The sequence below is a fragment of the Dreissena polymorpha genome, chromosome 2 (genome assembly GCF_020536995.1).
Source record: "Dreissena polymorpha isolate Duluth1 chromosome 2, UMN_Dpol_1.0, whole genome shotgun sequence".
In the NCBI taxonomy this organism is placed as follows: Eukaryota; Metazoa; Mollusca; class Bivalvia; order Myida; family Dreissenidae; genus Dreissena; species Dreissena polymorpha.
In genome coordinates, this window is record NC_068356.1 from 97,496,698 (window position 1) to 97,517,839 (window position 21,142).

The window sequence follows — 21,142 nt, forward strand, 5'->3', positions numbered from 1 at the left end:
GTCCGGCCCCGTGGTCGCTACGTGTTGTCCTTCCAGGGGAGGTGACCTGGCTGCTGACTCAAACGAACCATCTGACGACGACTGAGCGCGTGAATGCCGAAAGTCGCCGTGATCATCATCGTGGTTCTATGAAGAACAATGAATAACAACATTTTCTTTGACCTATTTATAAGTTATCCATTGGAGTTCAAGTTTGGTACATCATTTTAGAGCTTCTTATGTGTTCATCGGTATTTTCTTTATGATATCCTGCGGTGTACCCGAAGCCAATGAACTCAAGTTTAAAAACAGGTGTGATATGGTCGAAACAAATCGTTCTGGTGATATTTAGGTATGCCGTAATAATACTTTTAACAGATTGTTATTTATCTTAAGTTAATCTAGGTAGAACATAGTCGTTAATCTAGGTAGAACATAGTCTTTCAGCGAACAATTGTCATGAATTTAAAAACAGACAATAAACCAGCACGAATTCAATCTCATTGCCAAGGCTTGATGTTAGTAATCAGAAACTGATCATTACTGGTATATAGTATTTCAGTTTCGTATACCTCTTCAATCCAGACAACGAACAGAGTGGTGGGACCCGCTATACCGAATGTCGATAGAGTGCCATCTGTACTTGTCTCTCTGCTGTCGATGGAAGGCCCGAACCGGTTGCTTAGGCAGAAATGCCGTGTGGCATCCTCACGGGCTCCCACGAAGTTGATTAGTTCCTACACATAAGGAAATATAACGACGTGATCGATTGAAATTAAAGGAAGGCTAAATATAAATACACACGTTACCTCGGCCATTTTTAGAATATTTGACTAGGTTAAAAATGGGTGGCTTTGATATTCCCCATGAGGGTATTTCTAGCGATGGTTTCACTATTAAGAATGCAATGAACGGTCACTAAATTATAAACTATTTCAAATATGGTGTTACTTTTAAAACCTCATTTAAATTTTTACACCGTGGTTCATGCGAGAGCGCGTGAATTCAATTACCTCCACGCCCGCATCTGGTCCGAACAATCTACTTGCTGTTTCGCCACTAGGAAAGCGAAAACGAACGGTTACACCCTGGTCTACCTCCGGTTGGATTCGCGAACGTCTTGCATCACGCAGCTGAAATATTAATGAAATATTAACAATACATATAAGCAATGTTTTTTTGGCGATTGTTTTCGACTTTCACAATGGCGAATAGAATGTTCTGGATAAAAAAGTAGCAGATCCGTGTCTAATAGTAACGCACTGGCTTCACAATCCAAAGATCGCTGGTTCGATCCCCCCTCTGCACGTGACCTACAAACTCGTCTTACGAATGAGACGTAAAATCGAGGTACAGTGTACTAGGTGCTATACACTGGGCACTAAAATACCCAGTGTCACCTCTGGAAAGGGGTGTCTCCTGTATCTTGCACAATCTCCTGTAACCAACTAACACGTCTGCCTGTGGGCGATGGTCATATGGTAGAGAATCCCGGTGCACTCATTAAACAATTAAGACACACACGGTCCGCAAATCTCAATTTAGCATTACATTGTACATGCATGATATACTTGATGCAATATTTGTCTGTACAGTCGGTGTTATTTCAAATTAAATATCCTGCTTATTTCGCATTTACGGACGCATGATATTCTGATAGGCTCTCCTAGACTTTTATGTTTTAGTCATTAAACATCTGCAGTATGGTGCGTACCCGCTTTAATGAATGCAATATTCAATTTGAGTCTTATATACAGACATTTAAATCCAAAACAACAGTAGTAACCCTGCATATCACTCCTTTTTTAGTCTTTAACTAGGCCATACCCGTTGCAAGTCTTCAATGCGGCGAATTTCTAGATGTCTAACAAGTTCCGCTCGCTGGTGCTGCTCAGCGGTGGCGCGTGTCTATAAAACAATACAAGTTAAAATAGGACATTTTTTAAAGAAAGAATAAGCGGCACTTGGCATGGTCCCACAAGAAAATTGTCTATAAAAGAAATTAAGAAATGTAATTGGCATATAAGAAGGGTTTATACTGAGTATGTTTCCGGTGCTCAGTATTTAGAGTTCAGATCATCATTATCATCATGTTCATCAAAATTATCATCAACAACCGGATTAATCTTTTAACTGATTTATCTGTCCGCTTAAAATAAAATAACTAGCTTCTGCAGTAATCATTAAACAAGAGCACCGCCTTGCGGGTGCAGACCGCTCATCCATTTTCTTTTTAAAGGTGAAGGGACTCTCATTTTCAATCACAAAGGAGGGAGGGGTGGAGGGAAGAGGGGTGTAAAGTGCAGGGGTGTGGAATTTATTACAATATCTTCCAAAAATGCGGAAAAAAACGCAAAAAATAAAAAACTGGGGTGGGTGGGTGGGGGGAGTGGGCGGGGATTCTTGGGTGCGATGGTTGGACGGTATTTCAAACATAAAATAATAAAAATAAATATTTGTGTTTTTTAACCGTTTCAAAAAAAAATTGGGGTGGGGGGTGGGTGGGGTGGGGGGGGGGGGGGGTATAGTGTGAGGGTGTGGTGGTAATTTGTGAGATGATCTAAAAAAAATTAGGGGGGGGGGATTCGAGTGGGGGGAGGGGGGTGGGGGGATTCTTGGGTGCGATGGTTGGAAGGTATTTAAAACATAAAATAATAAAAATAAATATTTGTGTTTTTTAACCATTTAAAAAAAATTGGGGGGGGTGGGGGGGTATAGTGTGAGGGTGTGGTGGTCATTTTTGAGATAATCTTAAAAAAAAATAGGGGGGGGGAAGGGGGGGGCACGGGGGATGGTTTGGGTGGAGTCTATTGTGGTATGTCAAGTAAGAGTAGTTTTGTCAAAGTATCAATCAAATCTAATCACAAATGAAGAAGTAATGGCAATTTTAGCAAAATTTAATAATTTGACCTTGAGAGTCAAGGTCATTCAAAGGTCAAGGTAAAATTCAACTTGCCAGGTACATTAACCTCATGATAGCATGAAAGTATTTGAAGTTTGAAAGCAATAGCCTTGATACTTAAGAAGTAATGTGGATCAAAACACAAAATTTAACCATATATTCAAAGTTACTAAGGCCATAATTCCGTAAAAATGACAACCAGAGTTATGCAACTTGTCCTTTTACTGTTCCCTTATGATAGTTTGCGAGTGTTCCAAGTATGAAAGCAATATCTATGATACTTTAGGGGTAAAGTGGACCAAAACACATAACTTAACCAAATTTTCAATTTTCTAAGTATAAAGGGCCCATAATTCCGTCCAAATGCCAGTCAGAGTTACATAACTTAACCTGCACAGTCCCCTTATGATAGTTAAAGGGGCCTTTTCACAGATTTTGGCATTTTTTAACTTATTCATTAAATGCTTTATATCGATCAATGTAAGCATTCTATCGTAACAGCTCCAGTAAAAAATCGAGAATAAAATTTAAAAAAGGAAATGAACATTGCCCGGTCCAAGTTTCGAACCAGTGACCCCTGGAGTCCTGCCAGAGTCTTGAAGTAAAAACGCTTTAGCCTACTGAGCTATTCCGCCGAGTACACATACTTGACGTATTTTATACCTTATATAAGCAATCTTCGTAGTTTCACAAAATTTAACGACAAAAACAGAACTCTCCAAATTATTCAATCGTTTCGCGTTGCAACGCTTTATAATTTTTAGATTTTAAAATCGTCAAAAGATGCATATAATGGCTATATTAGACCATGGTAAATGTTCAGTATTACTGTTTCCTCACAAATATCATAACTAAAACGAAAATTTGCGAATCTGAAACAACTTTTTTCAATTTTGTCAATTTACCAAAGCGTGAAAAGATCCCTTTAATAAGTGTTGCAAGTATGAAAGCAATAGCTTTGATACTGTAGGAATAAAGTGGACCTACACACAAAACTTAACCAAATTTTCAATTTTCTAAGTATAAAAAGGGCACATAATTCTGTCAAACTGCCAGTCAGAGTTACATTACTTTGCCTGCACAGTCCCCTTATGATAGTTAGTAAGTGTTGCAAGTATGAAAGCAATAGCTTTGATGCTTAAGGAATAAAATGGACCTAAACACAAAACTTAACCAAAATTTTCAATTTTCTAAATATAAAAAGGGCACATAATTCTGTCAAAATGCACGCCAGAGTTATCTCACTTTGCCTGCCCACACCCCTCATGATAGTAAGTAAGTGTACCAAGTTTGAATGCAATAGCATTGATACTTTCTGAGAAAAGTGGACCTAAACGCAAAACTTAACCAAAACTTTCTATTTTCTAAGTATAAAAAGGGCACATAATTCTGTCAAAATGCATGCCAGAGTTATCTAACTTTGCCTGCCCAGTCCCCTTATGATAGTTAGTAAGTGTACCAAGTTTGAATGCAATAGCATTGATACTTTCTGAGAAAAGTGGACCTAAACGCAAAACTTAATCGGACGCCGACGCCAACGCCGACGCAGACGCCGACGCCGACGCCAAGGTGATGACAATAGCTCATAATTTTTTTTCAAAAAATAGATGAGCTAAAAATAGTCCAAACTTGAGTCTAAGCGCGATAGGACAGAGCTAACTTCGAGTAATTCGTGGCATGCGTACACGCTAGCGTTTCTATGGAAATTTCCTTTCAAAATCAAAATCGAATTTCGCAGATTTAACACTAAAGCATTTAGTAGATAAAACCCATCGATAATTAATGACAGCCTCGTTTCAGATTATTTGTGTACAGTAGCATACATTTTTAGGCAAAAGTCTAATATTTCAAACGTTCAAACGCCCCAAAAGGGCTTTAAATGTCCATACAAGAATGACTAGGAAAGTAAATTTTACCAAACGTGTGAACATACTCGTTCTCTGTCGGTTTGAAGTGACTCGGCGTAGGCGGTGTCTTGCTGCTGTCGAATATTACGTGTTTCCTGGATAGATTCCTATAATGCAGTCATATTGATCTCGCTATTATTAACATGTCCATAATTATTAATATGATTTATATAGCGCTTTTTTCATGCAAAAATGCACATTCAATGGAGCTTCACATAAGAATATTTGACGTATCGCAGATGCGAATACATTTTGCAACACTGTTTCAAAAGAAATCGATCAAAACTACTCAATGTGTAAAGCATAAGACAATTAATGGAACAATAAAATCTCAAACTTCTACTATAAGTTCTACTAAAGCATGCACAGTAACCATATAGATTAGGAAGATCAACAAGACACTTCCCTATGTGTATAGCTATAAGACGATTAATGAAACAATAAAATCTCAAACTTACACTAAAAGTACTACTTAAAAACAAGCACATCATCCTCATCCTCATCATCATCATCATCATCATCATCATCTTCTTCTTCTTCTTCTTCTTCTTCTTCTTCTTCTTCTTCTTCTTCTTCTTCTTCTTCATCATAATCATCATCATCATCATTATCAACATCAACAACATCACCACCACCATCATCATTATCATCATTGGCCACCATTTCATTAACTTCAGTTTCATCATAATGTTATTCACAATTATCATAATCAACTGCATTTATTTTCATAACTTATTTACCAAGCGGGGAGCGGTCGGCATTGGGTGTGTTTCCGAATCCGTCGTTCGGAAATCGCGTTGAGAAACCGCTGCTTGCAAAATCTAATAATAAATACAATTTTTAATTTGGTTAATACCGGTTGATATAATCACCATGTAGACGGTTTAAGATTCTAAAATAAATCATTCAAATATCTAGGCAACGTTAATTCCCTATATTCGAAAATAGAATATTCGACTTAAACAAATCACACCTCAACAAAACTGGTAAGTGGAACAAACTTTTGCTTTAGAAAATTTCGACGAGTACAACTAAGATGTCGTAAGTTAACCGCATGTATTAACAATTAAAACTATACAACATTTAATTGATTACTTCATAATTAACAAATACGTTATACGTTATATATTAATGTTATGATAAATACATGTATAACATTCTAACAAGCGCTGAGCACTGCATTTAAAGGGGCCTTTTCACAGATTTTGGCATTTTTTTTTAACTTATTCATTTAATGCTTTATATTGATAAATGTAAACATTGGATCGTAAAAGCTCCAGTAAAAAATCAAGAAAAAAAATAAAAAAAGGAAAAGAACATTGCCCGGAGCAGGTCTCGAACCAGTGACGCCTGGAGTCCTGCCAGAGTCCTGAAGTAAAAACGCTTTAGCCTACTGAGCTATTCCGCCGAGTCACATCTTGACGTATTTTATACATTATATAAGCAATCTTCGTAGTTTTACAAAATTTAACGACAAAAGCAGAACTCTCCAAATTATTCATTCGTTTCGCGTTGCAACGCTTTATAATTTTTAGGTTTTAAAATCGTCAAAAGATGCATATAATGGCTATATTAGAGCATGGTTAATGTTCAGTATTACTGTTTCCTCACAAATATCATAACTAAAACGAAAACTTACGAATCTGAAACAAATTTTTTCAATTTTGTCAATTTACCAAAGCGTGAAAAGATCCCTTTAAACTTATCGTGATGCATTTAATTTTGACAAATTATGTTATACATCATGTACAATTAAGCTGGACCACTTTAGAAAGTGCACAAATACAGAAGCTGAAACTCACAATGAGGGCGATGGAATGTCTTTTTGTTAATTTCCTACCTCTCTGGTGATGAGCTGCAAAGGTCGGATCGTAAGACGCGGAGCAGTGTTGCTCGAACGATGAGTGCGATAGAAATCTCGCAGTTGTTCAGGGGTTTCGGCATCGATAACCATCATTGGTCTTCCGACAGGGTTGTACATGTACTGATAGCCTGTCGATGTCAACATCGGGAAACTTCTGGTTACCAGGGCGTGCAGTTCCGCCGACGTCATTGTGATCGGCAGTCTGATCATTGAAATTCGAAAGCCGTCCGACTCCGGAGATATAAGTGTATCTGGATTTGAATAACTATGTATAAGTCTAGAAAAAAACTTCTCTATTCCTAAAAATCAATCAATAATAAGTTAAAACAACCTTACAAATCCCTACAGAATATATGCGTGCACAATCAGATTATAATGATACATTGATTGTTACACACTTATAATTATTCATTGTACGTGAAATTTCACCCGGCAGTTTCTGCGAATTACCTCGGAAGGGATAACATTCCTTGAGTTGAAGGGCCGTACCATTGAGCGAGTTCCGACAAAACTTCAACATCCAAAACCCCAATTCGATAATACACAATATTTATAAGTTTCCATTTATACAACATTTACTGTGAAACAGATCTGAACGGAGTTTATTCCTGAATTTGAATCAATTAAGTTGAAGTTTCATGCCATTCTATGCACGCGTTAATGAAAGCCAGCTCCGGACAATTCCAAAATATCGTGATAATGGATGGATTTAAGATTTAATTTTTGTTGAATGGCATTTGCTGTTTTGAATGGTCTTGTTATTGTGAATCGGGTCATACTCATGTTTGCAACTTACCGTACTCTGCACCAGACGATAATTGGCGCCATGCGATACCACGCAGGGTTGTTCGGGCTGGGTCGCGGATCAGTTGCATCAGGACATTAAATGTTTCAGGTCGCCTTCCACGTCCTGTACCCCGTCCTGTGCGTCGCTGTTCGGCGGTTGACTGGGGACCTGGGCGGAATGCGCGAGCGACTCTGCTGGTGATGGCCTCGGCTCTTCCAGGCGTCCCAATTATTCGCCTAATCTGATTGCTGAATCGTGCTTCTATTGCGAGAAGTCGCGCCGCTTCTCCTAAAACCAATAACGGCATTAAGTGAGTTGCTCCTTCGTTCATCGAAGCGAAGAAAAGACTGTATTCTAAACTCCGCTTATCGTCAGAACAACCAATTAACATTTTACCGCTGTGACCTATTTGTCTAATGAATGATATGATACTAGTACTTTCGGGCCATTCTTCTTTCAAAAACCGTACGCAAGCCCTTGCCCTTAGGTAAATTACTTCTGTTACGCATGTGTGTTCACGGAATAAGCAGTCGTAAGCGAGTTCCGAAAAACAACCATTCATGATCAATTACTAAACGAGACATAAAAAAGATTCTTAAATGAAATCTTAACGTTAGGTCATTAAAAACATTCAACTCAATCATATGACCTCTGAGGTGTGACGTAGCTATAAAAAAAGTACAAAATATACGTAACTTCAATTATTCAGCTTCTCGTGCAAACGTGTCTCTTTTCACAACCCAAAGAAAACTTAGGTAGATTTAACTTATTATTGCTTTAGACGTGTTACCCATTAAATGCACATTGAAAAGGCTAAACAAAAACAACAACTTCAAAACAAAACGTCATTGTTATATAATCCGCAAATATGTACAAGTACTATAAACTATAAACGTGTATTTAGTTGGGTCGAATAGAAGGGTTTCCTACTTGAATGGGCGTTCTGTTCACCTGCATCTCTGTTTCCCGATTGACGACTCAAAGCTGAAAACAGCAACAATATGTTGCACATTTCGGTTGAATGCAGAAGCAAAGACCAAAAAAGTGAAATATCTTAAAAGCATTTAAAGATATTAATGGTTATTCAATTAATACCTAATATTACAAACTAACATCTTGCAATTGTATTATCACTAATATTGGACACGCTACTATAAGCAGCATTTGCGCCAGGGTTCAATTCTTAAATTTTGAGTATATTAATGTGTATTATTTACTTTATACATAAAACGCAAACCTTTACAGTATACACGAGATTAATGTACACTTGGCAGACCTTATTACAGTACAGAAAATGCAATCGTTAGTTTTCACCCCACGTTTTGACCTACATTAGAAATAACTTACGTGTTGTGTGTACAGCTCTCAAATCAAAGTCGTCCGAGTCGGAGTCTTCTGGATTCACAGCTAAAAAAAACCTTTGTGTTACTTTGCGAGAAAACTAATACAGGTGCTGTTATTCGAAAGCAAATAAAATAGCAAAAATGGAAACCGTAAGACTTTCAGTGGAAATGGTCTATTCATAAAAAACGATGCCTGGGGAGCTAAACACTATTTTTTAACCTTTTTTAACAACGGCACTAGCTTTGATATTCTAACGGTTGCTGTGAATAGAAAAAACAACAACACTATTTCAGATGTACTACATAATTTGAATGACATCAAATATTTATACGGAACGATATCAAACAGACATTTAACGGCTACATTGCGCAATAATAATTAAAATGGTAATATTTTGAAATCTAGAAGTGTCCGTATATAATATTATGCGCGCATAGTGATGCGAACTTGAATACTGAAACCGTATATGTCGTAGGTTATTGTCAATTATAACCTAACATCATAAACAAAGAGTCAATACAGCATAATTACAGGTAGTAGGTACTGTAAGTACAGTACACTGCATGCGCTTTCCAAAAAATATCTTTACAAAGAAAGTTGTATGTTTCCGCTAACCCGACCGACACTATTTTTGTTGTGCCGACCCTAAACTCGTTTGGCCATTTGAAGTCCAGTTTACAGCAAAAAAAACCAACAATGTAGTGATTTGTATAACTGGATTATTTTATCAATATTATCATTGTGCCATCTTAGAATTGTATAGAAATGATGTTTGCATTGACATTTGGAAGACCTTTGTCGATAAATTTACCTGTGTAAATGGAACACCACATGTAAATGTGCCAAAAAAAGTCAAATGTAAAAAAAGTCAAAGCCACCTAAATTACCTAATTTTTAGGCCATGTTAGTGGAAACAAATAACAGTTTACGCCTAATACGCCTAATAAATGACTCATACGGGACGGACGGACGAAATCGCAATTCACATATCCCACTCTGATCTTTCGGCGGGGATAACAAAAGTGTAAAAATCTTTGTTAAAAAAAAGTACTCGCCACACAAACTTTTATCTTTATGGGGAATGATTAAAAGTGACATCTTTCAAATACTTCTTTCAAGGTACTACACTAGCAGTACATGAAATAGAGCTTTACTTAGAGTTTACATTATAACAAATCAATACGAATTCTCAACACGCAAACAATTAAACCTATTTGATAAACTGGTCGTTCTGGTCCTACATTTTTCCGCACAATTGGAATTTACTGACGATAAAAAAACGAAATAATGCGCACAAAATTACTTCGAGAAAGTCAACAAATCAACCGGCATGTATGAATAATTATGACGATACCTGCTGCTGACAATACACAACATACTATCCGCAATTGGTTGAATTACTTTGGTCGCGTGATTAAAGTATCACAAAACAATATATTGTGTTGTTAACTGATACGCATCAAAACATAACTTATAATCTTCGGAATTGGGCGCCTCCGAAACAAACAAAGGTTTATATGAATATTAAGACAACCTAGAAACATGTTGTGGAATTCAAATGCCAATATAGACACGCGCACTTCTATAAAAAGTATCTAATTTTGTTTGAAAAAAAACACACTATTATATGCTTAAGTAGTTTATAAAATATTTCCATTATAGACACATAATCTAGAAATCGTAGATGTATTTTTCTTCGCGAAAACAGAAAATGTAAGAAATGCAATTGATTCACTTTATTTTTATAAGGCATTATTACGGAATCCGGATAGTGCCATCTATAATCTCCCCTTTCTGTCATCAACGGCGACACTAGACACAGTCGCGGCGACGCACGTTCCATTGCGCGACAGTCGCGGTGACGCACGCTCTTTTGCACGACAGTCGTGGCGTCGTGGCGACGCACGATATATTTAACACGATATATCGCCCTTGTGTAAATAGCCCAAAAGGCGATTTATCGTGTTAAAAATATTCAGCGTCGCCGCAATTGTCGCGCAAAATATCGTGCGTCGCCGCGACTATGCCGCGACTGTCGTGCAAAATATCGTGCGTCGCCGCGACGGTCGCGAAAACTATCGTGTATCGCTTCGTGTGTTGTGCCTCGCGTTCAAAGGGCGACGCACGAAACACGAAGCGACGCACGATATTTTGCGCGACAGTCGCGGCGACGCACGATATTTTAATATTCAAATATCGCCCATATTATCCGAATCCCGTGTATAGGGCTCTTAATTCAGACTGCGACACACGACGCGCGGAGCGATACTCGATATCTTGCGCGACATTTGCGGCGACACGCGAAATTTGTACTGTTCAAATATCGCTGTAATAATATCGCCCGTTACAGTAAGTTTTATGCATTTGTAATCAATATTGCAGCCCTCGACACACTTATAAAAGATGACTCTAAGATTCTTAGACAATGCTCAGTGTTTCTCTTAGTCGGAGGGTCAACAGATAGATTATGGCATTTATTGATTTGAATACAGTATCCGGGCTTTTTGTCAGGTACGGGCATTTATTGGTTTGAATGAAAATAATCGTTTTCATAAGAACAAGTAAGCATTTTGGAGAACTAGTTGTCATTAGCTCTACATCAAATAATTTTGCAACACCATAAGTGGACAACAAAGCGTTTTCACATTATATACATTAGACGCATGATTTGCCGCTTGGTCATTTTTATAATTCAAATTCTAAAGAAGATACCCTAACAAATATCTTAAAATAAATGTCATGAAATTAAAAATGCATATATTTACGAATTTATAAATGTTGACATTAACTCATTGCTATACATTTTGTAGTTATTCTCATCTATTGTTATAAGGGGTGAGCACGTAAAATCAAAGGAATTTTAAAAGGAGACTTTTCCAAACTCCTGGTCAAGGAAGCCATTGAGTACAGTTTTGAGAAACTTATTTGATCTCAATAATTATTGAGACATTGCATTAGTGCGATGATTCGCTTTACTGTTTATATTCGTTGTAAATTTTCTATATGCTTAACGGACTTTCAATTGGGCTGAAAAACTATACGTCGGTTAATACTATATTTGCTACTAAAATATTTATAGCAATCAACTTAGTGGGAACATCTAAATTATTGTTATTTTGAAGTGTGGTGTTTAAATACATCAAATGGAGTTCGGTATACGCTTACGTTTAAAACATCGCATGCGGATTTCTGACATCGTGACAATGTCCTTTAAAATTAAATGGCACAACTCTGAACAAAACATATCATCCTTATGAAACCACCAAAAAATGATATACACATTTAATTTGAATTTCATTAAATTCCATACAGCAGAGCGACAGTCACAAAGTATCAATTTCAATCAAATTCAGGGGTCATAACTTTATACCTGAACCCAACAAAGAAAGTGTACCCACGGACTCTCCGTATATATGCTCCGTGGTGTACCACAACACTATGATGCTATATATTTCTTTGCAATTTCACGAATTTCAGACGATAGTTATTTTGAAGCTAAATCATGGCAGAAACAAATACTCATTTTTAATAAAGACATGGCGCATAGGTCTCGAAACACCAAGCCAATATGAAAAAAAAATGTTTGCATGCACCACAGCAGTATGATAAACACCTTTTTTTATAGTTGTATTAAAATTCCATGCGATAGTTACTGAGAAACATCTCTGTGCTAACACAATTTCAAATTTTCAACTATTAAAGGGGGAATAACACTGGAGCTACCAAGAATATCCATACAGAATTTTGGCGTGCATCGCCTCAGTAAGAGGCAAAAGATCCATTAACTTCCATGTTACAGGTCCGGTCCATTATTCCAAAAACTAAGGGGGCGTCATTAAGGAGGTGCTCGAACAAAATTTGCGAGTATACCACCGCAGTATGATAATACATATTAATTTATAATTTTCATGAACGTCCATGCAATAGTTACTGAGGAACTGCTCCGGAAATTAACGTCAATTTCAATGAATTAAAGGGGAAGTTTTCAATATAATCATAACATATTTACGCGCGCACCACAGCAGCATAATTATACACAATTACAGGCAATAGTGACTAAGAAACAGCTCCGGGTGTTGACAAAAGTCAGTCAAATAATGGGGTATAATACTGGAGTTGCTAGACCGATCACAATCATATTTACACCTGCACTACCACAGTATCGTGATATACATTTTACGTTACATGAAATCACATGCAATTATTACTGAGAAACAGCTCCGGACGAAAGTCAGACGGACACACGGTCGGACAGATGAATGAACGATCAATACCAGAACATTCTTTAAAAAGAGACGATTTATTGATAAAATTGTAGAAAACGTCTAATATATTTTCTAGGAATTGAATTTTCAATTTGAGGCTTACATTATACACTTACATGAGCTAACATTTCTTCTACTACTAAAAGCATGTTCATATTTCATTCTTATCAACTTTAATACCATGTTAATTGTGAGGATTTGGGTTCCCAAATGCCAATGATACTAGAGGTCGTATAAGTGCTGCCGATTCAGCATTATGTTGGTAGCGGAGTTAGTAACTCGTATTACTATGTACACAATAAATTTCAACTCATTTTGTTCATGGGTTATATGTTATACTATGCATATTAACATTACTAGTAGTACACTGTTATACACGAACAACAAGGGTTAAACTTGTGTTACGATTGCTCCTTAAGTGTACGAAAGCTTTACCTTCACGATACTTGTTTTAATGAAATCCGGGGGTATACATATTCACATAATTGTTTTTATTTTCTAAATTTCTTAGACATCTTTAAATTGAACTCCCTGATAATACAGTAAATCATCTTTTCTTACTTACACGGCTTATAATGATGTTTTTGTATGATTCTATTAACAAATATGACTTTGATCATAAATACCGGTAACCAAAAAGTAAATGCATCAAATGGTGTGTTAAAAACGTTCATAACAATTAGTTAGACTCACCACCTAGAGTGAAAAGGGAAAAATCGATAATAAAAGAATATAAATAATATTTTGTCAATTTTGAATCGCCGTTTTCTTTAACTAAAGGTGAGTGACGTCACAAAGCACCGCGTTACTCTATATTTAGAAACGGTATGCTATAGACTCGAAAGTAGGGGGAGATGTATGCACGCTAAGTGCTGTTGTATTTTCCAGAACAGAATTACACACATTCGAAGTGCTAATGTGACAGAAATTGTCATTTCTTAAACAGTTGTTTACATGAATAACCATAAATGATATCTGAATTCATTTAGTGTTTTTGAATGAATGTAAACGTTTAAATACCTTGAACTTGCCGAAAATCCAGCATCAGGGACAGAAAAATGAACACAAATAACACAATACTTTGCGACAACATGGTGATTTCTTTCTGCTTAACGATATACATTAATGTATTGGTCGAGCAACATATACTAAATCCCAGGTATTTATTTAAAAAAGATGGCATTTGATTGGTTGGTAATGTTCGCACCAAAAAAAGGGGACGACCAGGACCATGAGTATCGAGTCATTAACACCTGACGCTAATTGGTTAATCCGTAATGGCCCTACGCAATACTTGAATTATAGGGGCTTTGGGTCCGGGTATTGTCACATGTCAACGAAGTGTAGACTTAGAGGCGAGGATGGGGCTAGGAAGGGCCCCATTTGAAAATAATCAGAGTTTGAGACCCCCTATTTATCTTTGTGCAGACATATGTTTACATAGACGTTATAGTATCATAGTTAACAAGTTTATTGTCTAATCCATGACATTATAAATAGATACAATGTAATGTGATAAACATGCATGGCCAATCTTTACAGATTTGTAATACCGGTAGACATTTTTTATATTATGTAACAAATTGAGATATAACTATTCATATGTAAGGTACTATTTCCGTGGTATAGTAAGACAGTTTGCTTGACTTTATTCTATGGAGCTGGATTTGAATAAATGTGCGTAATACCAGCGTTTTTTGCCACCGAAAACAACCGAAAACACCGAATACGCAATGTGTATCATTATATCAATATATTCCTTCATTGAGAGAAATTGATAAAAAAATGAATAATAAAATATTTATGTTCAGCTGTATCCACGAGAAAATTGTATATTTTAAAAGTACAAAAAACGGTGAAAAAAAGGCAAACATTGCTAGATGCCTGTAAAGGGTAACAATTATAATTGATTATCTCTCGATCGAGGTTTGTAATGTCTTTATTTGAATTTATTGATTAAAATTGAATACCCGCCATTATGTTTTGATCTGTTCAATTAGGCGGCAGTTGTTAGAAATTATCTCAGTTGCTAATTATCATGAAAATAATAGAATAAATCGATGTCGTTTGAGAATGTTTGCCAATTGATAACACTTTGTTCTGTCCGGGAAATTACTTATACAAATGAATACAAAATCTGCAAGATAAGATCTTATTATATAACGGCGCGTAACAGATTTCGTTCTTATAGTTGTTAATTAATGGCTTTAAACAGCTCAATAAGAAGTCTGAATGAAGACAGTGTACAGTGCAATGTGGAATAAGTGATTTTGGTCATTTTTTTAACTCGGAATAAGTTAAACGTGCAGCAAACGGTTCGGATATCCGAGGGTAAATATCAACAACAATGAACAACAACGCGATTCTAATAAAACAGAATGTCGGCGTTAGCGTACAATTGCCGAAGCGTTCCACTTTGCAGACTAAAGCGTGCCTTGCCACGGTGTTATATTATGCTCTGTTCTGTATAATAATTGCATATAATGATGATAAATGTCGTATGCATAATAAAACATTAATAATATGTAAAATGTTTTAAAACTATGCATACATGATTTCATATATATATATATATCAGTCCATGTTGTAAATTACGACGTCATTTATTAATTTATAAAAGATTATAAACAATTCACAGTTTAAACTACTTAAGTCTAGTTGTATATAGATCTAGAATCTATGTTGTTATTGGATCAAGATACAAATACTGCTGCTTTTTAAAGTAAATTCGATATTTGAACGAATAACTGCATAATTAGAAATAAAAATCATTAAAATACAACTTGAATTATATACTCATTTAACTAAATACAAAATTGCATAATTAAGCGTTGAACTTCGTTCATTATTTTCATTGGCTATAATATTCGCAGGAACAATTAAATCTGCCTTAGGAAGAATTCAAAATTCAAGGGAGATATAGCGCGCGTGAAATGTAACGCGTATTTTGATTGGTTGTTATTTTTAGCAGAACCCTGATTAGTGATAACATGCGTAGGAACAATTAATTCTTCCTTAGGAAGATTTCGATGAGGCGGCTAAAAGGGTCATAAGTCACGAATTCTTCCTTAGGAATAATTAAATCTTCCTAAGGAAGATTTAAATCTTCCTTAGGAAGAATTAATTATTCCTTAGGAATAATTAAATCTTCCTAAGGAAGATTTAAATCTTCCTAAGGAATAATTAAATCTTCCTTAGGAAGAATTCGTGACTTTAGATCCTCATGGTACGTCATAATGGCATTACCTTTGTACCATTTGGTACGGGGTTAGCCTCTAGATAACCTGGCTCAAGGATCTATACACAGTTTATTTATAGATAAAGAAGGAAGGGATTACGGTAGGCTACGGTATCTCGATCTTCTAGATTATTCATTTAAAATATGAAGAAAAACGCCTATTTTGGTCTTTAACCCAATAAAGAACTGAACTTTTGGTTATAAATATATATTTTATTCAAGAACTTTTGAACATTTTAAGATTTAATATAATGCATACTAAAGTGAATCTTGTTACCGCGTGGTTTATGTGTCATACCTGTGATATGTACAATAGATTCATCATTTTAAAATCACAAGGGTTTTGTTAGTAGTTTTATAATATTTAAGTATGCAATACCAAAAATAATAAACAGAAATTGTGATCAAAACAGGTTTTGATTTATTTATCTATCTATTTATTTATTAATGTATTTTTCTATTCATTAATTCCTCCATTCGTCCATTTGTCCGTCCGTCCATCAATGCGATTTTTCGTTCGTTCGTCCGTTTGTGCGTTTGTTCTTAGGTGCGTTTTTTCATTGGTTTATTGGTTAATTGGTTCGTTCGTTCGTTCATTTGTTCGTTCGTTCATTAATTAATTAATTAATTAATTAATTAATTCATTCATTCATTCATTCATTCATTCATTCATTCATTCATTCATTCATTCATTCATTCATTCATTCAATCAATCATCCATTAATTCGTTTATTCATTCTTTCTTTCTTTTTATTATTATTGCATTCTTTCTTTCTTTCTGTCAGTCAGTGAGTGAGTCAGTGAGTGAGTCAGTGAGTGAGTCAGTGAGTGAGTCAGTGAGTGAGTCAGTGAGTGAGTCAGTGAGTGTCTGTCTGTCTGTCTGTCTGTCTGTCTGTCTGTCTGTCTGTCTGTCTGTCTGTCTGTCTGTCTGTCTGTCTGTCTGTCTGTCTGTCTGTCTGTCTGTCTGTCTGTCTGTCTGTCTGTCTGTCTGTCTGTCTGTCTGTCTGTCTGTCCGTCCGTCTGTCTGTCTTTCTGTCTATCCGTCCGTCAGTCAGTTATTTATTTTTTTATTCATTATTTGTACATTATCTTAAATTAGATGCATATTATGTTAATGATGCCTCGGTAAAACAAAATAAATGTTGAATGAAGGTTAAACATCGATTGTTGATATCATCACATAGCATCAGGAAGGGTGCCTTGGGTACTTTATATATAATAAATGACAACTCATGCCAACAGAGTGATTGATGTCGGTGTGTCATACTACAATTTCCTGTTTATTGGACTGCGAAAACAAACCCCACAGGTTATGAAATTACATAAATTCTTTTAATAGTTGTTAATTCACACGAGCACTTGACTCTATAACATGTGTTTATGCAATTTTTATGGAACTACAATAATGAAAATTGTGAAAATAAAGGCTGAAATTAAACGTTCCTATATACTTTACTATTTTTTTAAGTTTTTAGTCGCTTATCAACCACATAAAATGTTTTATGTAGTGTATTGTATAATTACCAATGACATTTTGAAGTTATGGTGGTGCAATTTATAAATTAATAAAAAGTACATATCACATCTCCCGTGTACTTTTATACACGTATTATGGTATTTTGCAGAAAAAAAACGCAGATAGGAAATATCAAGTACACGAATGTAAACGTATATTCAAACTGCACACTCGTGTACGTACATATAAGTGATACTACATTTAGCACTATAATATGCACATGACATATTATGTTTGTAACATACGCCTGTTCTTAACGATTGAACTTTATTGTATTCAAGAATTTCATTTAGACGCAGTTCTTTCCACACATTTTAATCACACATGTATGACTCCTTGCGTTTTCTAAATGACAATTCTAACCACGATACTTAGCGACAGAATATTTAAGTCAGACTCAGTTATTAGGGAGCCAGCCGATGTCTATATTAGATAACTTGACGCTCAATGGGATACGATAGGATCACCACAGCAGGCTGCTAAAACACAGTGTAAACTACCGCTGTTTTTTATCCTACAGCTAAATGATTTTAAAGAACAAATACGACTCATAAAGAAAAGATAAGGTTTTCTTTATTGCTATTTTTAGATCCGGGTTATAGCAGTTATTTTTAGAACATTACGTAGGGACTAGGTTTTTTTTTGGCCTTTCACCCCTGATTGCGTCATTTAGGTCATTGGGTACGCAGTCGTTTACGAGTGTGTGTGTGTGTGTGTGTTTACGATGGATTACTACAATATTATGAATGTGAAAACACAGTGTTTGGATATAAAACTGGAATGAAACTGGTGAGACTGCATTTTCGATTTAGTTAAAATGTCGAATGTACTCGAATAACGCGATGTTTTGTTGAACAATTGATGGATTAAATTTAAGAAAAGTGTCAGTGAATTGTTCTTTAACTTTTCGAAGGAAATCGATGTCGAATTAAAGTGGTAATTTCTTTGATGGTTTAGTCGTTCGTTTGTCAGTCGATCAAAGAATGTCTATCCACAAAGAATTGCCTGCTTACATCCAGTGCTTTAAAATGGAAAAGATGGATGGCGATGAAGAAATTTGTCTAGAATTTTAACTCGTCATGGAAGCAAATTAAACATTACCAAAATAAACATGGACGTGGTTATTATACAACTTCGGTGAGTAGAACAATACTTTTATGTAAGTAAGTATAAAGTGTGTAAAAAGAAGAGTTGTTTAAAGACTCAAATTAACAATATCGGCGGGAATAAATGCTGAATCATGCTTCACGTAGCCACGGTATGTGTCTACACATTTTGTAAATTTCAAAATGGCGGGAGCCATGTTTGTTTTTTGGTTTTTACAGTGGTGAAACAAGAATTGTAGTTTGAACACAACCGTATGTGTTCTATTTGAGTGTGTTACATTTGGAACGCTGATTAAATTTGAATCAAGGCGTATAGCGATATTTTGTCTCATTACTTTTGTCTTGCGTGGAATTCTTAAGGACTATTTCGATTTCCGTAAACAGGAAAGATCACAATAAATATTACTACGCAATGTAAGATTCAGTTTATTTAATGTGTTTTTGTTTTTATTTTAGGAATTAATTAAACAAAACAATATTGTAGGATAAATAGAATGCTATGTTAGTGTGATTGTGTTCTTAAATTTATCCCACTCGTGTCAGAAAGGCTTTCAAGGCTCGGCAAGCCTCGCCATGTAAACCTTCCTTCACTCGTGGGATAAATTTAAGTACACAATCACACTCACATAGTATTCTCTATTTATTGTGGTAACATGTTTGTTTACAAAGCAAATGCAAAATAATATGTAAACCAAGACAAGTAACTCGCATCACATCGAGGCAGTCAATATTTTGCCTAAAAGTCAACAGAAACGTTCAGACTAAAAATCGTATTTAATGAAGTAATATAATTTAATTGCGTCTCTGTCCCATAAGATGTTTCGCTAGCGAATTTTTATTTCACATGTTGTATGTGCTGTCATAAAAACCAAATTTGCGTATAAATAATTAAGTTATTTCATAACGTGCCTTGAACTATTTTCTCGTCTTTCACATTTTGAACTTGTATTATACTGTGAAAAGCACCTATGGTACTTCACCGATGATATATTTTTGAAGACTTTGACATGAGAACAAGTTTTGAATGTACACACATGCACACAGATATACATTATGAAAATAATTGTATCCATTTAATACTTATTAAGCATATTAATGAATGACCAGGGTGGTTTAAAAGCTTTTCTATTAAATCACGGAGCGTATATTGTCTCATCTATAGTCCGTGATTGAATATATATTTTTAGTTATTAATAGTATTTCAATTAAGAACGTTTTTTATTATTGTATTTTATTTTGTAGTTGTTTTTTACACACATATATTTAAAAATAAATTAAATACATTTGATTAATTAAGAGGGTTAAAATTTCTAAACAAAATAAATGAATAAATAAATGCATGAGTGAATGAATGAATTTATAAATGAATGAATAAATAAATAAATATATAAATTAATTAATTAATTAATTCATTCATTCATTCATTAATTCATTAATTAATAAATAATGTACTTACTTAATTAATTAATTTATTTATTAATTAATTAAATGAATGAATGAATGAATGAATGAATGAATGAATGAATGAATGAATGAATGAATGAATGAGCGAACGAACGAGCAAATGAACGAATGAACGAATTAACGGATGAACTGATGGACGAATGGATGGATGGATTGATGGATGGATTGATGGATGTATTCATTGATTGATGGGTGGATGGAAGAACGAGCGAATGAACGAACCAATTAAAAAACGAACGAACCAATGAACAAACAAACGAACCACTGAACAAACGCACGAACGCACAAGCGAACGCGCTAACGGACGAACGGATGGACAGATGAATAAATGAATAAATAAATAAATAAAATCATAAATATATAAATGAATGAATAAATATATAAATGAATGAATGAATAAATGAAAGAACGAACGAACGAACGAACAAAAGAACCAAAAAAAAAAAAAAAAGAACCAACAAACGAACAAACAAACAAACGAACTAAACAACGAACCAAAGAAAGAACGAACGAACCAACGAACGAACCAACAAACCAATCAACAAACGCACGAACGCTCGAACAAAAAACGTACAAACAAACGAACCAACGAGCGGACAAACGGATGGAAGGATGAATGAATGAATGAATTAATAAATAGATAAATAAATAAATTAATAAATTAATAGATTAATATATTAATAAATTAATAATTTAATAAATTAATAAATTAAATAATAAATTAAATAATAAATTAATAAAATAATAAATAAATGAACGAAAGATCAAAC

At 35.1% G+C, this 21,142-nt stretch overlaps 1 protein-coding gene across 2 annotated transcripts in view; it reads left to right on the top strand.

Annotated features, from left to right (window-relative positions):
• The window catches only part of LOC127868170 (uncharacterized), a 60,850-nt gene that overhangs the window by 27,060 nt on the left and 12,648 nt on the right, over window positions 1–21,142 (top strand). The gene's annotated exons all lie outside the window — the stretch shown is intronic.